The sequence below is a fragment of the Oncorhynchus masou genome, chromosome 9 (assembly GCF_036934945.1).
Source record: "Oncorhynchus masou masou isolate Uvic2021 chromosome 9, UVic_Omas_1.1, whole genome shotgun sequence".
NCBI lineage: Eukaryota > Metazoa > Chordata > Actinopteri > Salmoniformes > Salmonidae > Oncorhynchus > Oncorhynchus masou.
This window is the reverse complement of record NC_088220.1, coordinates 64270496-64289558: the sequence shown is the minus strand read 5'-3', so window position 1 is coordinate 64289558 and position 19063 is coordinate 64270496. Positions and strand designations below refer to the sequence as shown.

Genomic DNA, 19063 nt, shown 5'->3' with positions numbered 1-19063 from the left:
CGTGTGAGTATTTCGGTGTGTGTGTGTGAGTGTGTGTATTTCGGTGTGTGTGTGTGAGTGTGTGTATTTCAGTGTGTGAGTGTGTGTATTTCGTGTGTGTGTGTGTGTGTGTGTGTGTGTGTGTGTGTGTGAGTGTGTATTTTGGTGTGTGTGTGTGTGTGTGTGTGTGTGTATGTGTGTGTGTGTGTGTGAGTGTGTGTATTTCGGTGTGTGTGTGTGCCTGGGACGTCTCTCCCCTTCCATTACTCCAGCGACTGCCTCTCTGACTCTGACGGGAAGTCAAGCACATCAAAGAGGGATTGTTGTCAAGCAAACAGGGAATGGAGGGCGGCGACGGAGCTCAAACCCATTTGAGGATGTAATCTGACAGCGGCAACAAATCCCATGAATGTTGTTTTGTCATTTCCCTGATTTCTATTTGTGCTTGAACAAAGCCACATTAAGTCATTGACCTTGTCCACACAGCTAGTGTTCATTCCATCAATCCCTTTATTCAGTCACAGTCACACACCGATGACTACACATCATTTCACCTCACGTCCTTACCTAACATTCACTGAAGTGAAGCCACAGGAATATATATACATACTCTGATCTCTAATTAATGGCTTAGCAACTCAACCTCCAAAACTAATATGTGCAAATACTACATGTGTTGGATACTTACGTATATTCGTCCAATAACAGCGTCTGAATGCACATTAACATGCAAGTATACATTAATGAGGAGTATGGTTTGGATTTTCCTAATGTTTCTAAACATCTACGTGGAATTATCCATCCAATTGTAGCTGTCATGGTTGCATGTGTTTATATAGCTTTTATTTTGTGTTTATCTCTCAGTTTCTGCTCGGGGCTCAGTTAGCAGGGCTTGTTATTGTGAGCAAAACTCTGCTGTCGTCCAGCTATGTCTATGTATTTGTTGCTATGACGGATGCTATGCTGTGGGGCATAACGTTTCTCTGTGTTTGTGTGTGTGTGTGTGTGTGTGTGTGTGTGTGTGTGTGTGTGTGTGTGTGTGTGTGTGTGTGTGTGTGTGTGTGTGTGTGTGTGTGTGTGTGTGTGTGTGTGTGTGTGTGTGTGTGTGTGACCGACCAGCTCGGTTCGGTCTTATGTAGCAAAAATTGAAACAGTGTTTTTTACATTGGATAAAAGTAGAGACTCAGAGCTAGAAAATGGTATATCAGACACTACAGTTCAGGAACAATGGGAAAGTCATTCTGCTTTGAAACTTTGATAAACTTAGAACCTCACTTTTGAGAAAATGGCCTTGGAATCGTTGGTGCATCTACTGGAGAGCCCCTCTTTGTCTATCCCTATTCAGCATCGTTCACACCCTTTTAAGCCCCACCCATCTCCTAACAACAGCAGTCAAGCACCCAAGCTAACTGGCTAACGTTGGCTAGCTTACTAGCTACTTCCAGACACAAATGAGAGAACAGCTCACTGACCATTTTACTCTCCCTAGCAGAGCTGGTTAGACTGTTTTTATATTATCCAGAGCGTTGGTGACTGTTACTGTGCTGCTGGCAACAATTTAATTACCCTGTTTGGTCAACGTTTACTGACATTAGGCTCATAATTTAACAAGTTTATTAGTATTTACAGATGGCACACAAGTTTGTTATTAAGGCACATGAAAGTTCACGTTACAAAAAACACATTTTGCTTTAAAAAAAATGTTTACATTCAAATGGCCCTCCTGTGAGGTAGTGATGCGTGACATACATCTAGTTTACTGAAACATGTCGTATTTGTTCCTGTAGGGTCTTCTTACATTTCTTACTCAGCAGAAACGTGGGTGTTTTTGTGTTATTGTATGAGTGCCTGGTTGTGTATACATTGTGTGTGCGTGTGTATGTGTGTGTGTGCGTGTGTGTGTGCGTCTGCATTTTACTGAGAGAGAGCAAGAGAGCAAAGATGGATATGTATATTTGTTAGAGAGAAAGAAAGAGAGAGACATAATGAGGGATGGATGGGGTGGGGGGAGTTGAGCTTACATCAGTTTGAAATGGATCTTATGAGCAGCAAACACAGCATTTGTGGCAATAATCCAGAGAATTTGCTTGCAAAGTTATTTTGCGATGGTACAGCAGACAGTTATACAGTGAGCAGATCAGCCACCATAGACGGAGTTAGTGGTTGTCTCTTAGAGTTCTGATCATTGACAAAGCCACAGCTAGATGTTGATGTGAAGAAGATGCAGAACACAGAGAGACAGATAAAAGACACTATGGGAGACCTTAGACCTCATGATTGGTTTAGGATTGATGACGTTTCCTTAATATTGGAGCACAGAATGACAGTATTGAAGCCAGCTTTGTTCAGCACTGTGAGTGAGCATCCAGGCCAGGCTAATGCTAGTGTGAGAAAGGCCTATGCATGCAGCTTTAGTCAGGTGTTCTGTGCTGTGGTGTTCTCAGGGCCATTGGGCCCCTGCCAGCACTAAGCCCTCTCACTTGGCACTGCTGGTGTGTGTTTGGGAGTGCTGGGTGGCAATAATGGTACCTGTGTGAGAAATGAGGAACTGAGGCGAGAGCGGACCATCTGCCCCCGCTATAGTACCTAGCTACTTACCTGCCGACCTACACAGAGGTCAAACTCAGAGAGGGAAACAAATCATCTCCCTGGTGTAAATGACCTCTCCTCTCATATCCCATCACATACTGAAGAGGATAATACCATCCCTCCTCCTGCAGATTGCTGCCCTGTCTGGATCCACAGGGGCTGCTGTTTCTACCACTCACAATGGACCTGAAGAGACTCAGCTTACTAAAAGCCCCCTGGATGAGTTTTGGCATAGCAATTTGTAAAGGAAGAAGGAGTTGTTTACCTACTGTTCAATGAGGGATCTGCTGGGTCTGTATCTTAAACCAGAGTGCTTTTATAGAAACTCTGCTGTTGTCTTTCAAACTGTCATTTGTCTAGTCATAAATACAAAGAAGCCTAATAATTTATGCAAAATAAATTGCATGCATTATCCTTGATGCTGTGTCAGACTGTATTAATAAACCTATGTTCGGCGTTGATAAACTATTATGATAACCCGCTCGTACATCTCAACCTATTCATTTGCCAATAGTAATGTCATTGAAATCGATGCTGATACAAGTCCACTTGAGTGTTATTTTATTCACATCATTTCAGTTTTCTAACGAGGACATGGATGTATCTGTAATCACTAATGCTAATTTGCTGTAAGACTCAGGGCTCAGTATGTGTGCAGTGTGAGAAGGTACATGACATTTTGTTCCTAATTAGACCTGGGTGGTAAATAACAGAGCCGCAGCTCCACGACCTGGGCTGGCAGGACATAAATGTGTCCCAAATGGCACCCTACTCCTTAAATAGTGCACTCATTTTGACAAGAGCTGTATAGGCACTGGCCAAAAGTAGTGCACTATAAAGGGAATAGGGGTGCCATTTGGGAGCCAAACCGGACAGGCCTGAGGCATGCTGAGAGATTAGGGGGACAGACAGGACATGTGGTGATCACACTACCACCGGACCAAGAACATGTTATCTATTGTCACAGGCAGGGGACAGAGACCTGTTATAGTCACACACACCCACAGTCATATCCTCTGTCATATTCCCACACACCCACAGTCATGTCCTCTGTCATATTCCCACACACCCGCAGTCATATCCTCTGTCACATTCCCACACACCCACAGTCATATCCTCTGTCACATTCCCACACACCCACAGTCATATCCTCTGTCACATTCCCACACACCCGCAGTCATATCCTCTGTCACATTCCCACACACCCGTAGTCATATCCTCTTTCACATTCCCACACACCCACAGTCATATCCTCTTTCACATTCCCACACACCCACAGTCATATCCTCTGTCACATTCCCACACACCCGCAGTCATATCCTCTGTCACATTCCCACACACCCACAGTCATATCCTCTTTCACATTCCCACACACCCACAGTCATATCCTCTGTCACATTCCCACACACCCACAGCCATATCCTCTGTCACATTCCCACACACCCACAGTCATGTCCTCTGTCACATTCCCACACACCCGTAGTCATATCCTCTGTCACATTCCCACACACCCACAGTCATATCCTCTGTCACATTCCCACACACCCACAGCCATATCCTCTGTCACATTCCCACACACCCACAGTCATGTCCTCTGTCACATTCCCACACACCCACAGTCATATCCTCTGTCACATTCCCACACACCCACAGTCATATCCTCTGTCACATTCCCACACACCCGCAGTCCTCTGTCACATTCCCACACACCCGTCATATCCTCTGTCACATTCCCACACACCCACAGTATCCTCTGTCATTCCCATCATGTCCTCTGTCACATTCCCACACACCCACAGTCATATCCTCTGTCACATTCCCACACACCCACAGTCATATCCTCTGTCACATTCCCACACACCCGTAGTCATGTCCTCTGTCACATTCCCACACACCCGTAGTCATATCCTCTGTCACATTCCCACACACCCACAGTCATATCCTCTGTCACATTCCCACACACCCATAGTCATGTCCTCTGTCACATTCCCACACACCCACAGTTATATCCTCTGTCATATTCCCACACACCCACAGTCATATCCTCTTTCATATTCCCACACACCCACAGTTATATCCTCTGTCATATTCCCACACACCTACAGTCATGTCCTCTGTCATATTCCCACACACCCACAGTCATATCCTCTGTCATATTCCCACACACCCACAGTCATATCCTCTGTCATTTTCACCCACTTTCAAACCCCACCACTGATCCTGCAATTGTCACTGTGACCCGATCTGGTAAAATGAGAGAAAGTACAGTGTCTTACGGCTGGTGTCCACTCTTTAAAACAAGAGTCAGAGCAAGACAAACAAGCAGAAGCAGCGTAACAACAACATGTCTAATGATAGCTCAGCTGCCTCTGCTCTGCCCAGCTGCCTCTTCATAGGTGCTTAGTGGTGGCAGCGGAGGAGGTAGACACAACAAAAGCCTTGTCTGTATCTAATGGGAAATCCAGGTTGATTACACATTTCAGACTTGAGTCTGTGTGACTCAGTGTGTGACACAGATTTTCCATTACCAATGTAATTACTTTCTGGGTCTGCAGAGAGGTCGGCACACAGTCTGAGAAAGCCCATCCGGATATACACTTCAACCATGCCTGGGTCCAGGGATGCATCCTCACACACCACTTAATGCCAGTCATCCAGTAGAGATATGTTGCTCTTCTATATGACTATGTAGTTGCCTGTACCACTTCCTACAATGGTACCAGATAAAACTAATCAACTAGTAGCCATTCTGCTCTTGTATGAGACTGTATACCACCTCCTATGACACTATCTGTTGCCAAACGTCTAGTTGTGACATCACATAGGAGCTCTATTTTAACTCTGTGCCTGTGTTCCCTGCCATGACGGTACCTGCCGTGACGTTACCTGCCGTTACGTTACCTGCCGTGACGTTACCTGCCGTGACGGTACCTGCCGTGACGGTACCAGCCGGGACGTTACCTGCCGTGACAGTACCTGCCGTGACAGTAACTGCCGTGACGTTACCTGCCGTGACGTTACCTGCCGTGACAGTACCTGCCGTGACGTTACCTGCCGTGACAGTACCTGCCGTGACGTTACCTGCCGTGACAGTACCTGCCGTGACAGTACCTGCCGTGACGTTACCTGCCGTGACGTTACCTGCCGTGACAGTACCTGCCGTGACGTTACCTGCCGTGACGTTACCTGCCGTGACAGTACCTGCCGTGACGTTACCTGCCGTGACGTTACCTGCCGTGACGTTACCTGCCGTGACAGTACCTGCCGTGAAAGTAGCTGCCGTGACGTTACCAGCCGTGACAGTACCTGCCGTGACAGTACCTGCCGTGACGTTAACGGCCGTGACAGTACCTGCCGTGACGTTACCTGCCGTGACAGTACCTGCCGTGACGTTACCTGCCGTGACAGTACCTGCCGTGACGTTACCGGCCGTGACAGTACCTGCCGTGACGTTACCTGCCGTGACAGTACCTGCCGTGACAGTACCTGCCGTGAAAGTACCTGCCGTGACGTTACCAGCCGTGACAGTACCTGCCGTGACAGTACCTGCCGTGACGTTACCGGCCGTGACAGTACCTACCGTGACGTTACCTGCCTTGATGTTACCTGCCGTGACAGTACCTGCCGTGACGGTACCTGCCGTGACAGTACCTGCCGTGACGGTACCTGCCGTGACGTTACCTGCCGTGACAGTACCTGCCGTGACAGTACCTGCCGTGACGTTACCTGCCGTGACAGTACCTGCCGTGACGTTACCTGCCGTGACAGTACCTGCCGTGACAGTACCTGCCGTGACGTTACCTGCCGTGACAGTACCTGCCGTGACGTTACCTGCCGTGACGGTACCTGCCGTGACGGTACCTGCCGCGACGGTACCAGCCGTGACGGTACCAGCCGTTTTGTTACCTGCCGTGACAGTACCTGCCGTGACGGTACCTGCCGTGACGTTACCTGCCGTGACAGTACCTGCCGTGACGTTACCTGCCGTGACAGTACCTGCCGTGACGTTACCTGCCGTGGACGTACCTGCCATGACGGTACCTGCCGCGGACGTTACCTGCGGTACCAGTACCCTGCCGGTGAGCCGTTTGTTACCTGCCGTGACAGTACCTGCCGTGACGGTACCTGCCGTGGCGTTACCTGCCATGACAGTACCTGCCGTGACGGGACGTTACCTGCCGTGACAGTACCTGCCGTGGCGTTACCTGCCGTGACAGTACCTGCCGTGGACGTTACCTGCCGTGACAGTACCTGCCGGACGTACCTGCCGTGGACGCTACCTGCCGTGGACAGTACCTGCCGTGGACGTTACCTGCCGTGACGTACCTGCCGTGACAGTACCTGCCGTGACGTTACCTGCCGTGACAGTACCTGCCGTGACAGTACCTGCCGTGACGTTACCTGCCATGACAGTACCTGCTGTGACGTTACCTGCCGTGACAGTACCTGCCGTGACAGTACCTGCCGTGGACGTACCTGCCGTGGACGTTACCTGCCATGACAGTACCTGCTGTGACGTTACCTGCCGTGACAGTACCTGCCGTGGACGTTACCTGCCGCCGACGTACCTGCTGTGACGTTACCTGCGTGACAGTACCTGCCGTGACGTTACCTGCCGTGACGTTACCTGCCATGACAGTACCTGCCGTGACGTTACCTGCCGTGACAGTACCTGCCGTGACGTTACCTGCCGTGACGTACCTGCCGTGACAGTACCTGCCGTGACGGTTACCTGCCGTGACAGTACCTGCCGTGACAGTACCTGCCGTGACGTACCTGCCGTGACAGTACCTGCCGTGACAGTACCTGCCGTGACGTACCTGCCGTGACAGTACCTGCCGCCGACAGTACCTGCCGTGGACGTACCTGCCGTGACAGTACCTGCCGTGGACGTTACCTGCCGTGACGTACCTGCCGTGACGTACCTGCCGTGGACAGTACCTGCCGTGACGTTACCTGCCGTGACAGTACCTGCCGTGACGGTACCTGCCGTGACGTTACCTGCCGTGACGTTACCTGCCGTGACAGTACCAGCCGTGACGTTACCTGCCGTGACAGTACCTGCCGTGACGTTACCTGCCGTGACTTACCTGCCGTGATGGTACCAGCCGTGACGTTACCTGCCGTGACAGTATCAGCCGTGAAGGTACCTGCCGTGACGGTACCTGCTGTGACGGTACCTGCCGTGACGTTACCTGCCATGACGGTACCAGCCGTGACAGTACCTGCCGTGACGGTACCTGCCGTGACGGTACCAGCCGTGACAGTACCAGCCGTGACAGTACCTGCCGTGGACGGTGCTTCCTTTCTCCCGTGCCGTGACAGTACCAGCCGTGACACTGTACCAGCCGCTGACAGTACCAGCCGTGACTGCTCCCCTCTGTTACCACTGCTGTTTCCTACAGAGAGCAAAGTCACATACCAGCTCCCAGGATTCCATCTGTTCAGAGCGGAGTGTAACTGATCCTGCAGGGAGAGGAAACAGAGCCGAACTGACCCCAAAATGGACTTATCATCAGTGTGATGGCAACAGATGAGGCAGTTTAGTCCACATGGCCTCCCCCTGGTCGTTAAAATGGCCTGCTGCACCTGTGGTCCTGCTGCTACCCTGCTACCACACATCTGTCAGCGCCAACTCTGTTTGCCTGCTAGCTATCTAACTCTAACACGACAGAGTAGTCCTACCATTCCACCCCAGACAGAGTAGTCCTACCATTCCACCCCAGACAGAATAGTCCTACCATTCCACCCCAGACAGAATAGTCATACCATTCCACCCCAGACAGAATAGTCCTACCATTCCACCCCAGACAGAGTAGTCCTACCATTCCACCCCAGACAGAGTAGTCCTACCATTCCACCCCAGACAGAATAGTCCTACCATTCCACCCCAGACAGAGTAGTCCTACCATTCCACCCCAGACAGAGTAGTCCTACCATTCCACCCCAGACAGAGTGTCCTACCATTCCACCCAGACAGAGTAGTCCTACCATTCCACCCAGACAGAATATGGACCATTCCACCACAGACAGAATAGTCCTACCATTCCACCCCAGACAGAATATTCCTACCATTCCACCCCAGACAGAATAGTCCTACCATTCCACCCCAGACAGAGTAGTCCTACCATTCCACCCCAGACAGAGTAGTCCTACCATTCCACCCCAGACAGAGTAGTCCTACCTTCCACCCCAGACAGAATATCCTACCATTCCACCCCAGACAGAATAGTCCTACCATTCCACCCCAGACAGAGTAGTCCTACCATTCCACCCCAGACAGAGTAGTCCTACCATTCCACCCCAGACAGAGTAGTCCTACCATTCCACCCCAGACAGAGTAGTCCTACCATTCCACCCCAGACAGAGTAGTCCTACCATTCCACCCCAGACAGAATAGTCCTACCATTCCACCCCAGACAGAGTAGTCCTACCATTCCACCCCCAGACAGAATCCTACCATTCCACCCCAGACAGAGTAGTCCTACCATTCCACCCCAGACAGAATAGTCCTACCATTCCACCCCAGACAGAGTAGTCCTACCATTCCACCCCAGACAGAATAGTCCTACCATTCCACCCCAGACAGAGTAGTCCTACCATTCCACCCCAGACAGAATAGTCATTCCACCCCAGACAGAATAGTCCTACCATTCCACCCCAGACAGAGTAGTCCTACCATTCCACCCCAGACAGAATAGTCCTACCATTCCACCCCAGACAGAGTAGTCCTACCATTCCACCCCAGACAGAATAGTCCTACCATTCCACCCCAGACAGAGTAGTCCTACCATTCCACCCCAGACAGAGTAGTCCTACCATTCCACCCCAGACAGAGTAGTCCTACCATTCCACCCCAGACAGAGTAGTCCTACCATTCCACCCCAGACAGAGTAGTCCTACCATTCCACCCCAGACAGAGTAGTCCTACCATTCCACCCCAGACAGAGTAGTCCTACCATTCCACCCCAGACAGAATAGTCCTACCATTCCACCCCAGACAGAGTAGTCCTACCATTCCACCCCAGACAGAGTAGTCCTACCATTCCACCCCAGACAGAGTAGTTCTACCATTCCACCCCAGACAGAGTAGTCCTACCATTCCACCCCAGACAGAGTAGTCCTACCATTCCACCCCAGACAGAATATTCCTACCATTCCACCCCAGACAGAATAGTCCTACCATTCCACCCCAGACAGAGTAGTCCTACCATTCCACCCCAGACAGAATATTCCTACCATTCCACCCCAGACAGAATAGTCCTACTGACACAGAAGAATGTAAGCTTTAACTGCTGGCTCGTCTTCATCCATGACCGACCCCAATGAGAGAAGGTCAGTGTTTCCCAAAATTTAATTAAATGTATTTATACTTTAACTAGGCAAGTCAGTTAAGAACACATTCTTATTTACAATGATGGCCTACCCGGCCAAACCCGGATGACACTGGGCCAATTGTGCGCCACCCTATGGGACACCCAATCACGGCCGGATGTGACACAGCCTGGATTCGAACAGGGGACTGTAGTGACGCCTCTTGCACTGAGATGCGGTGCCTTAGACCGCTACGCACCTTGGGAGCCAGAAATGCTGTCTGGGTTTAAACGTCTTCTTCTATTGTAAAGAAAGTGATGAGCTTCATCAATTGATAGTGACAGAATTAGATTACTTCCTAAGCAAAGTACATTTTTCCCTCAGCTATAGACGGTCGTAGCTCAGCCTCAATGTCAAAGAAATCAAACAGTGATATCCCCATATGCATTGAAGTCACGTCTTTCCTGGGTATTTTACAGCTTGTTTCTAACACCAAGCCTCGCGGACCAAAGCACTGTTGTAGATCATTTTGTATAACCGGATCCCTTTTATTTTCTTCAAAATCTTAAGTAGGTAGGCCTATGCTTTTTACAACTTTCTTTAATAAAGGGTAGGCCTATGGCATACCCTCTCATATCCCCTCAATTCAAGCCTTGTTTTTAACTGAACTACCCTTCACTGACATGGAGGTAGGTTATTTAAAGAGTGCATGGCGGGTGGTGGAATTGACCGACAAGTCTATGAATATGGCAGCCTATAGTCTAATTCTGTGTGCCAAACAGACAGGTCTACCTATTGTTTCTTCAATAGGAAGAAACTGTCTCCAACACAAAGCCCTCTTGTTGTTAGTCATTAGAATGAAGATGCTTTAAATGAATTATGCCTACTTCAATTTGCCTGCTTTCAGCACAATGACCTGTCCATTTCAGATTGATTGTGCCGCGGATGCTGTTTCGGCACCACAATGTAAGTTACTCGAATTTGGTCAGTAACTCTGATAAATACACCCTGGGCAAGAAACATCTTGTTTTTAATCAAATCTATTATAGTAGTAGAAAGCTATCAAAGTTGACCTCTGGTCCTCCTCATCTTCACGCTCTCCTTCTCAAACTGAAAAGAACATAGGCTATAGGCTAGTCCACAGGCAAGATGGTGACTTTTTTGGACTAGACCTAATCAAAAATGATTTTGGGAAGAAGCCTTTGACTGTCTTCCTGAACTGCCACCGTAGCCCCACACAGGACAGCCATTGGTTAGGCAGCACACAAAAAGTGTTTTGATCAGCAAAAGCAGAGCAGGCCGGGGCTCAGGGTTGGGATATCCAATATCCAGTGTGGAATGCAGCCTATATGTATTTACACCATCCCAGAAGCTTTCTTATTATGCTCTGTGCTTCTCCGAGCATTTCATGGCCTATAGTTCATTTGATTGAGACCACACTAAATAGCCTATAGGCACACTTGATATTGCGTGCTCAGCGGAGAATCAGAGATGAGGGGCAGCATCGATATATAACCTAACAATCAACTAATTCTAAAACATCAATTACAAAATACATGACCCTCCCCTGGACTAGATTTAAACAATAATAAACCCTCCCCTTGACTGAAATTGAAAAAGCATGGCATTCCCCCATTTTCACTCTCTCTCTCCCTCTCCCTCTCTCTCTCTCTCTCTCTCTTTCTCTCTCTTTCTTTCCCCCACTATCTCTCTCTCTCTCTCTTTCCCCCACTCTCTCTGTCTGCACATTAAGGGGGTGGGGGGGGTGGTGAGAAGGATTACTTATCCTATCCTAGGTATTCCTTGAAGAGGTGGGGTTTCAGGTGTCTCCGGAAGGTGGTGATTGACTCCGCTGTCCTGGCGTCGTGAGGGAGTTTGTTCCACCATTGGGGGCCAGAGCAGCGAACAGTTTTGACTGGGCTGAGCGGGAACTGTACTTCCTCAATGGTAGGGAGGCGAGCAGGCCAGAGGTGGATGAACGCAGTGCCCTTGCTTGGGTGTAGGGCGCTTCAACTGGAAGCCAGTGGAGAGAGCGGAGGAGCGGGGTGACGGGAGAGAACTTGGGAAGGTTGAACACCAGACGGGCTGCGGCGTTCTGGATGAGTTGTAGGGGTTTAATGGCACAGGCAGGGAGCCCAGCCAACAGCGAGTTGCAGTAATCCAGACGGGAGATGACAAGTGCCTGGATTAGGACCTGCGCCGCTTCCTGTGTGAGGCAGGGTCGTACTCTGCGGATGTTGTAGAGCATGAACCTACAGGAACGGGCCACCGCCATGATGTTGGTTGAGAACGACAGGGTGTTGTCCAGGATCACGCCAAGGTTCTTAGCGCTCTGGGAGGAGGACACAATGGAGTTGTCAACCGTGATGGCGAGATCATGGAACGGGCAGTCCTTCCCCGGGAGGAAGAGCAGCTCCGTCTTGCCGAGGTTCAGCTTGAGGTGGTGATCCGTCATCCACACTGATATGTCTGCCAGACATGCAGAGATGCGATTCGCCACCTGGTCATCAGAAGGGGGAAAGGAGAAGATTAATTGTGTGTCGTCTGCATAGCAATGATAGGAGAGACCATGTGAGGTTATGACAGAGCCAAGTGACTTGGTGTATAGCGAGAATAGGAGAGGGCCTAGAACAGAGCCCTGGGGGACACCAGTGGTGAGAGCGCGTGGCGAGGAGACAGATTCTCGCCACGCCACCTGGTAGGAGCGACCTGTCAGGTAGGACGCAATCCAAGCGTGGGCCGCGCCGGAGATGCCCAACTCGGAGAGGGTGGAGAGGAGGATCTGATGGTTCACAGTATCGAAGGCAGCCGATAGGTCTAGAAGGATGAGAGCAGAGGAGAGAGAGTTAGCTTTAGCAGTGCGGAGCGCCTCCGTGATACAGAGAAGAGCAGTCTCAGTTGAATGACTAGTCTTGAAACCTGACTGATTTGGATCAAGAAGGTCATTCTGAGAGAGATAGCGGGAGAGCTGGCCAAGGACGGCACGTTCAAGAGTTTTGGAGAGAAAAGAAAGAAGGGATACTGGTCTGTAGTTGTTGACATCGGAGGGATCGAGTGTAGGTTTTTTCAGAAGGGGTGCAACTCTCGCTCTCTTGAAGACGGAAGGGACGTAGCCAGCGGTCAGGGATGAGTTGATGAGCGAGGTGAGGTAAGGGAGAAGGTCCCCGGAAATGGTCTGGAGAAGAGAGGAGGGGATAGGGTCAGCGGGCAGGTTGTTGGGCGGCCGGCCGTCACAAGAAGCGAGATTTCATCTGGAGAGAGAGGGGAGAAAGAGGTCAGAGCACAGGGTAGGGCAGTGTGAGCAGAACTAGCGGTGTCGTTTGACTTAGCAAACGAGGATCGGATGTCGTCGACCTTCTTTTCAAAATGGTTGACGAAGTCATCTGCAGAGAGGGAGGAGGGGGGAGGGGGAGGAGGATTCAGGAGGGAGGAGAAGGTGGCAAAGAGCTTCCTAGGGTTAGAGGCAGATGCTTGGAATTTAGAGTGGTAGAAAGTGGCTTTAGCAGCAGAGACAGAGGAGGAAAATGTAGAGAGGAGGGAGTGAAAGGATGCCAGGTCCGCAGGGAGGCGAGTTTTCCTCCATTTCCGCCGGCTGCCCGGAGCTCTGTTCTGTGAGCTCGCAATGAGTCATCGAGCCACGGAGCGGGAGGGGAGGACCGAGCCGGCCTGGAGGATAGGGGACATAGAGAGTCAAAGGATGCAGAAAGGGAAGAGAGGAGGGTTGAGGAGGCAGAATCAGGAGAAAGGTTGGAGAAGGTATGAGCAGAGGGAAGAGATGATAGGATGGAAGAGGAAAGAGTAGCGGGGGAGAGAGAGCGAAGGTTGGGACGGCGCGATACCATCCGAGTAGGGGCAGTGTGGGAAGTGTTGGATGAGAGCGAGAGGGAAAAGGATACAAGGTAGTGGTCGGAGACTTGGAGGGGAGTTGCAATGAGGTTAGTGGAAGAACAGCATCTAGTAAAGATGAGGTCGAGCGTATTGCCTGCCTTGTGAGTAGGGGGAAGGTGAGAGGGTGAGGTCAAAAGAGGAGAGGAGGGAAAGAAGGAGGCAGAGAGGAATGAGTCAAAGGTAGACGTGGGGAGGTTAAAGTCGCCCAGGACTGTGAGAGGTGAGCCGTCCTCAGGAAAGGAGCTTATCAAGGCATCAAGCTCATTGATGAACTCTCCGAGGGAACCTGGAGGGCGATAAATGATAAGAATGTTAAGCTTGAAAGGGCTGGTAACTGTGACAGCATGGAATTCAAAGGAGGCGATAGATAGATGGGTAAGGGGAGAGAGAGAATGACCACTTGGGAGAGATGAGGATCCCGGTGCCACCACCCCGCTGACCAGAAGCTCGGGGTGTGCGAGAACACGTGGGCGGACGAAGAGAGAGCAGTAGGAGTAGCAGTGTTATCTGTGGTGATCCATGTTTCCGTCAGTGCCAGGAAGTCGAGGGACTGGAGGGAGGCATAGGCTGAGATGAACTCTGCCTTGTTGGCCGCAGATCGGCAGTTCCAGAGGCTACCGGAGACCAGGAACTCCACGTGGGTCGTGCGCGCTGGGACCACCAGATTAGGTGGCCGCGGCCACGCGGTGTGGAGCGTTTGTATGGTCTGTGCAGAGAGGAGAGAACAGGGATAGATAGACACATAGTTAACAGGGTACAGAAGAGGCTACGCTAATGCAAAGGAGATTGAATGACAAGTGGACTACACGTCTCGAATGTTCAGAAAGTTAAGCTTACGTAGCAAGAATCTTATTGACTAAAATGATTGAAATGATACAGTACTGCTGGAGTAGGCTAGCTGGTAGTGGCTGCGATGTTGACACTACACTAATCAAGTCGTTCCGTCGAGTGTAATAGTTTCTACAGTGCTGCTATTCGGGGCTAGCTGGCTAGCTAGCAAGGTTGATTGCGTTCCGTTACTTTAAAAGAACGACAATAGCTGGCTGGCTAACCTAGAAAATCGCTCTAGGCTACACAATTGTCTTAGATACAAAGTAGCTAGCTACGATCAAACAAAACAAACCGTTGTACTGTAATAGTTACTACAGTGCTGCTATTCGGGGCTAGCTGGCTAGCTACGTTAGAAGAACGACAATAGCTGGCCAGCTAACCTAGAAAATCGCTCTAGGCTACACAATTGTCTTAGATACAAAGACGGCTATGTAGCTAGCTAGCTACGATCAAACAAAACAAACCGTTGTACTGTAATAGTTACTACAGTGCTGCTATTCGGGGGCTAGCTGGCTAGCTACGTTAGAAGAACGACAATAGCTGGCCAGCTAACCTAGAAAATCGCTCTAGACTACACAATTGTCTTAGATACAAAGACGGCTATGTAGCTGGCTAGCTACGATCAAACAAATCAAACCGTTGTACTGTAATGAAGTGAAATGAAAATGTGATACTACCTGTGGAGCGACGCGGAATGTTGACCGGGTAGTTAGAGTTCAATTCGGTAGAGGTTGGCTAGCTGTTGGCTAGCTAGCAAGCAGCATTTCCTACGTTAAGGACGACAAATAGCTGGCTAGCTAACCTCGGTAAATTAAGATAATCACTCTAAGTCTACACACTCTAAACTGCACAATTATCTTGGATACGAAGACAACTATGTAGCTAGCTGACACTACGCTAATCGAGTCGTTCAGTTGAGTGTAATAGTTTCTACAGTGCTAGTGGACAGTGGATGTTAGCTAGCTGCTTAGCTAGCTGCTGGGCAGATACGTTAGGACGACGAAATACGATAATTATGCAATTGTCGTTGATACAAAGACGGCTATGTAGCTGGCTAAGAAGAAATTGCTAAGATTAGACAAATCAAACCGTTGTACTATAACGAAATGTAATGAAAAGTTATACTACCTGCGGACCGAAGTGTAGATGCGACCGCTCGCTCCAACCGGAACCGGAATGATGTATGCACAAGTATGCAATGTAGCCTATACTACATACCTACTGCATATATTGAATACCCTACATATCTCACATATTGTACTACTAATAACAACCCACTCACTTACACTCAAATATGTGACTGCCTGTCCTCACTCAGGCTTGTGTCGAAAAATCCTAAATGTTTTTTTAATATATATTTTTTTACAAAAGTTTAGTGCGAGAGAGCTCTTCTTTGTTTACGCCCATTCAGCATTGTTCACACCCTCTTAAAATATAGACCCATCCATCTCTTAAGAATTCACATGTAAACGCATCGCCAACCGTCAACATGGCCAACCCCTCCATTATCTCAGCCAATAGTCATGGTCAACCGTCAACATGGCCAACCCCTCCATTATCTCAGCCAATAGTCATGGTCAACCGTCAACATGGCCAACCCCTCCATTATCTCAGCCAATAGTCATGGTCAACCGTCAACATGGCCAACCCCTCCATTATCTCAGCCAATAGTCAATAGTCACAGCTTGAAGTAGGAACTCACAGTACACGATTGTCAACTTTAACCCTCCAGGTTCTCTCACACCTTTCCTAACACACACTGACACCTCTCACTCTACCACCTGATCTACTCACACATAAACCTTATGGTAGCTCTATCCAGCCTCACACATATCTCACACACATCTAACTCTACCACCTGACCTACTCACACATAAACCTTATGGTAGCTCTATCCAGCCTCACACATATCTCACACACATCTCACTCTACCACCTGACCTACTCACACGTAAACCTTATGGTAGCTCTATCCAGCCTCACACATATCTCACACACATCTCACTCTACCACCTGACCTACTCACACATAAACCTTATGGTAGCTCTATCCAGCCTCACACACATCTCGCTCGCTCGCTCGCTCACTCACACAGACACACTCATACACAAAGCCATCATGTCCACAGCCCACACACATGAGGGATGCAGTGACCTTATCAACATCATAAGGGAATTGTAGATGTAGTAACATTGTGTCGTGATGGAATCAGATGTAGGCTCAAGAGAAGTTACGTTTGTAGTTGACAAAGTAATGTTAAATAACATAATATTATGTGTGGTACATGGCATGACACATTTGATGTGTGTTATACTTGTAGTATATTGTTGGTATACAGGTACATGTCAAATGTGGTAATGTTGTTGTTGGCTTCTAAGAACATTTCTCAGAATAGCATTTGTACGTATTCAATGTCTGTGGCGAAAGCCAGAAACCTTTTGGCAGTGTGCTGCTCTCAGCTCCTCTCCTCAGCCCTCTCAACCAGCCTGCCTCTCCAGGAAGAAAGCAGAAAGCAGCCAAACTTAGATTAAATGCATGTCCAGAGCAGGCAGCAACCCCCTGAAAAAAGCCATTCAGATTAACCTTTGCTTTCCTTATATCAAATAGACTGCTGTCTGTAGCAATTGTGTTCAAGTCCCACATTTCTAATGATGTTCCCCTTTCTAAATTGCTTTAGCAGCATTATCGTTGAACTGAACATTAGTGGCACACACCGTCACCCAAACTCTGCCTCTCTTGAGACCAGTGAAAGACATGAAGGAGCAGTCTCTTTAGAGAGGAGTTTAGAGGAGTGTGCTCTTTAGCCATAAGCCTCCATGTGTTAGGGCTTGCTCAGGCTAAGCAGATAGCAGGGCTTTGCCTCTGTGTAGTTGCAGTAGCTTCACACAGGGTGTGTATGTTTACTATGTAATCTACCAGTCTAGTAGCCAGTGGACATGGTTTTCCATGCAGTGTGCATGTGTTGCGCTCAGTGTGTGGGTGCTGTAATTACCTGTCCTTGTCCATGGCATACTGAGCAGACTATGAAAGGGGTGTCTGTTTGTGTGTGTTTTGTGTGTGCATGTATGTGTGTTCATTCAAACAGGAGTGCTATAGGGATTGCGTGAGGCTATTTTACTCCCCACTGTGCTCATGCTAACAACCCTGAAGCCCAGCCAGCTTAGTGTGGTGTGGTGTCGTGGTGCAGACAACAGGACTGGGTCTGATCATCTGACCACTGCTGTTAGGGCCAGGCTGGTCAAACAGTAATGAGATGGAGCTTTAACTTGGGAAGCGATGTCAAGAGGTAGCTGGCTAACTCTCCCCCCCTTTCCATGGGGCTCTGCAGCTGATGTCAGAACCACAGGAAGAGAGGAAGAGAGTCTGACAAGGAATGTTTGTTTTCTGTTACAGTGTTACGCTGCCAAGCCTTCTTCAAGGGCACCGAGCTACAGACACACTCTGTGTTCCTTCCTTTCATGCAGAGTTAGACTCATTCTAATGGTGGAGAAAAATACTAATGAGATGAGACAAACGCCAGATGAAGACAGTGGCTCCAATTTCGCCTATTAAAATGTGCATTTTATTAACATCATTAGGAGGATGGATAGGTGTGTGTGTGTGTGTGTGTGTGTGTATGTCTGTGTGTGTATGTGTGTGTGTGTGTGTGTGTGTGTGTATGTGTGTGTGTGTATGTGTGTGTGTGTGTGTGTGTGTGTGTGTGTGTGTGTGTGTGTGTGTGTGTGTGTGTGTGTGTGTGTGTGTGTGTGTGTGTGTGTCTGTGTGTGCGTCCATGCGTGCTTGTATGGATCTGTGCCTGAACATGTGTGTGAACAGGGAGAAGTCACTGAGCTTAGTGGAATAAGGTACTGGCTGTCACCATCCTATTGGGCTCTATTGAGCTTAGTGGAATACGGTACTGGCTGTCACCATCCTATTGGCCTCTATTGAGCTTAGTGGAATACGGTACTGGCTGTCACCATCCTATTGGCCTCTATTGAGCTTAGTGGAATACGGTACTGGTTGTCACCAGCCTATTGGCCTCTATTGCACAATGGAAAAATAATGTGAAATATAAGTGTTGGCGTATTGCTGGAAAATGGTCCTGTTTGTTCATCGTTGGGGGAAGGTAAACAGAAAGGAGATGGAAGGTTGAGATGAGAGGCTGATATGGGCTGAGGAAACATAGTTCCAACATGAATTTGAGGATAAAATTACTCTACATGTGACTACAGCGAGGGTAATAGTAGTAAAGTATGAAGTATTACGGGCGTCAGTATTTTTGCGCCAAAGCCTTATTCTGCCTCCTAGCTCCAGCTGACATTTTAATGGCTCTGAGATGTGTTTGGGAAAGAGGGATGAAATACAACAGGGAAAGTGATAGAACAATCTGAGAGAAGAGGAGATGGTGCACTGTGCTCAGCCTCCCTTATGTCTGATGTCATTGGCATAAAAGTTTTCTCTGAACATCACTATTCCTCTTC

The 19063-nt window shown here is 48.9% G+C and overlaps 1 protein-coding gene across 1 annotated transcript in view; it reads left to right on the top strand.

Moving 5' to 3' along the window:
- LOC135546467 (reticulon-4 receptor-like 1) overlaps positions 1–19063 on the top strand; it is a 239488-nt gene that overhangs the window by 57845 nt on the left and 162580 nt on the right. The window lies entirely within an intron of this gene.